Source organism: Hippopotamus amphibius, chromosome 16, assembly GCF_030028045.1.
Source record: "Hippopotamus amphibius kiboko isolate mHipAmp2 chromosome 16, mHipAmp2.hap2, whole genome shotgun sequence".
Taxonomy (NCBI): domain Eukaryota; kingdom Metazoa; phylum Chordata; class Mammalia; order Artiodactyla; family Hippopotamidae; genus Hippopotamus; species Hippopotamus amphibius.
This window is the reverse complement of record NC_080201.1, coordinates 47,122,054-47,125,392: the sequence shown is the minus strand read 5'-3', so window position 1 is coordinate 47,125,392 and position 3,339 is coordinate 47,122,054.

Genomic DNA, 3,339 nt, shown 5'->3' with positions numbered 1-3,339 from the left:
GTCCAAATGGATACTTAGAACCAAGGTAAGTGACGGTTTTAGATATATTTGGTGTATTGTTTTTTCATGAACTGGAGAGGAGGTTACCGAGAAAATAAGTCCGTCATGCAGAAAAGCAAGACGATGAGTATGCTGACGCTTCCCATAACCACCCCCAGGACTGCGACGTAGAAGACTTGGTGGGAGGTCTCGGCTGCCATGGCTCGGTTGTTCCATTTGTTGCTGTGCCTTGTCTGATTTGAGGGGAGAGACAGAACAGGAACAGGCGGGCTTAAAAAGGTTATTGTACGAGGGGAGGGGTGAGCCATAGGACTGTATGAGCACAGGGTGGGGACCTAAACCCATAAGCAGGAAACAAGGAAGAATTTGAGTCAGCGTTAAGGCCAGGATGGAGAGTGAGGGGAGGTAAGGATGGGCATGACCCAGACTCCTACCTGGATAGAGAAGATCAGTGCTACAATGCCTATGGGGAAACACAGGATGAAGGCCAAAATGGACAGGCACATATGGTCATTGGGGGGCTTGGTACGCAAAATTTCAAATGCCTGGGAGTAGGAAGTGGGTTATGGCTCAGTATGGCTTCCAGATTCTAACATCCCCTCTGACCTCTTCCCTTTCACCTTCCCTGGCTCCTGTAAAATCTACACTGACACCTCTATCACTCTCACCGACTCCCACCATGTTCCCTCTAACCCCATTCCCTTTAATACCTCTCTGTCCTCTAGAACTCCCAGCCCCGTACTCCTCCCCCATGCCCTAGTAATCCCTCTCGGTTCTCTGTAATCCTTTCCCTGTCTCCTGTACGCTCCTTCATGTCTTCTAATTGCCGTTCAGATCCCTAAGCATGTCTCAGGTGGCCCCTGCCACCGTCCCCACAAAATCATTTACTGACTCTGGTGACTCTCATTTGGCCTCCCTGAAAACTCAGCTGACCACCATAGCACTTGGCTCCTAGAACACCCTCATCATCCCCCAAGCAACCTTCTCTTTGTTCCTGTTAACCAGCCTAACAAAAAAACCCTCACTCAACACTTTAACTTTTCCTGTGTAAAGCCTTCATTGTGCCCATGTAAAATTCTCAACTTATAAAAGCTTCTAATGACCTTAGTGGCTCTCTCCTTGTCCCATTTATAATATTCCTCACTTTGTCTCTATGAAGCTTTCATGGTTCTGCTGCTACCCTTATTGCTATCCTCCCCCCATCCACATCTCCCATAACCTGTCATTTGGCTCCTGTAAGACCTTCTTTGAGCAACTATAAACTCTAAGTCCTCTCCTTGTCCACTCATAGCCTCTCCCCGTCCCCTTATAAAGACCCGCCCTGTTCCTCCTAACAGCTCTCTCTGCCTCTGAAATCAGCTTCCTGACCCCGCGAACTCCCTGTACACCTAGGACAGCAGCCTTCCTGTCCTCCTAGACCCGTGCTCCATTTAAATACCTAAAACACCCTCTCCTCCCCTCATGAAACACTTTTTGTGCCCTCATTCCCTTCAGCCCATGCTAGCTCTCTTCCTCCCACCCTGTCCCCCCATAAATTCCCTCCCTGCCCCCTCAAACACCCCCATTAGGGCATCCGCATCTGGCTACATGGAGCCTCTCGCACACGCCAACCAGCCAGGGATTGCCATGGAGACCACGCAGGGCCCACCTCTTATCCCGTATCTTCTCCTATTGGCTGATTGGAAGTTACGTGTTGGGGTGGGGAAGCCAACACTAGCCCGGCTGCTGATTGGTCTAAAGGAGTGCAGGTCTTTCCCAATCTCTCAGGTGATTGATCAGTGCTGGGAGATATTTTTACTGCAGTTTAGAGGATTATTTATGTGTATCGGATACTAGCCCTCGGTCAGATATGTGATTTGCCATTAATATGTTTGGGTCTTTCATTTATCTTTTTATTTTCTGACATTTGCAGAGCAAAAGTTTTTAATATTGATAGAGTATATTTTTTTTTTCTTTTTCTTTTAGGGACGTGCTTTGCCTAACCCACTGTCAGAAATATTTTCTCCTATGTTCTACATGTTTGATAGATTTACATTATCTTTGATTGTTAATTTGAGACGTCTTATTTTATAAGACAAGCGTCTGAGGTGGTATGTTTCCTTTAAGCAGTGCTTTGGCTGCATCCACATATTTATGATATGTTCTGTACTTCATTTTTAATCAGTTAAAAACATTTTCTAATTTCCCTTGATTCATGAATTATTTTGACTTCCACGACTTATTTCCCAAATGTTTGGAGATTTTCCTGTTATCTTTTTGTTATTTATTTCTAGATTACTTTTATTGTGGTCAGCACATTAGTTTTTTACTTCTTTGTGACAAATCGACATACACTTAGTGGCTTAAAGCAACAGCCATATGTTGGCTCATAGCTCTGAGGGTGAGAAATCCAGGAAAGGTGTGCGAGTTCCCTGCTCAGGTTCTCACAAGGCTGAAATCAGTGTCTGTGGAAATGTGTTCTCATCTGGAGCTCTGGATACTCTTCCAGGCTCACAGGGCGGAATTCAGTTCCCTGTGGTTGAGGACTGAGGCCATTCTCTTCCTTGCTGGCTAGCGGCCAGGATCTAGTCTCAGTTTCTAAAGTACACCTGCATTCCTGCCCTGTGGTCCTGTTCATCTTCAAAGCCCTGAACAGAGAATCCCCCTCAAAATCACTCTCATACTTTGTGTCTGACTTCCTCTGTCTCTGACCTCTAGACCCACATTTAAATGCCTCATCAAAAAAAATAAAATTAAAAAAAAAGCCAAAAAAAAGCCTCATCATGTGTTTAGGTTAGGTTAGGCCCACCCAGATAATCTTCCTTTCTTAAGGTCAACTGTACCATATAATCACAGGAGTGATATCCCATCATGTTCACAGTCTCAGATATTATATAGGATTGTGCACCAGGGGCAGGAATTTTTTTTGTGGTTGGGTGGGTGGGCACATTAGAGTTCTGCATACCACAGTCAGATAATATGATTTTGTATGGTTTGCTTTATATGACTTAAATTCTTTGAATTTGTTAAAGTTAGTTTTATGATCAAGGATATGGTCTTTTTAAAAATTAAAAAAAATTTTTTAAACAATTCAAAAGGTTACTTTCCATTTACAGTTATTACAAAATATTGGCTATATTCCCTGTTATACAATACATCCTCAAGCCTATCTTGCATCCAATAATTTGTACCTGCCCTCATGGCGTAATCACATTCCAAAGGCTGTACATCTAAGTACCATTACATTGGGGATTATGCTTCAAACATGAATTTTGGGAAGACACAAACATTCAATCTATAGCAAACCATCTCTAATGACGTCAGCTTCCACTTTCAATATCTGGAAAAAGAGGAGCAAAT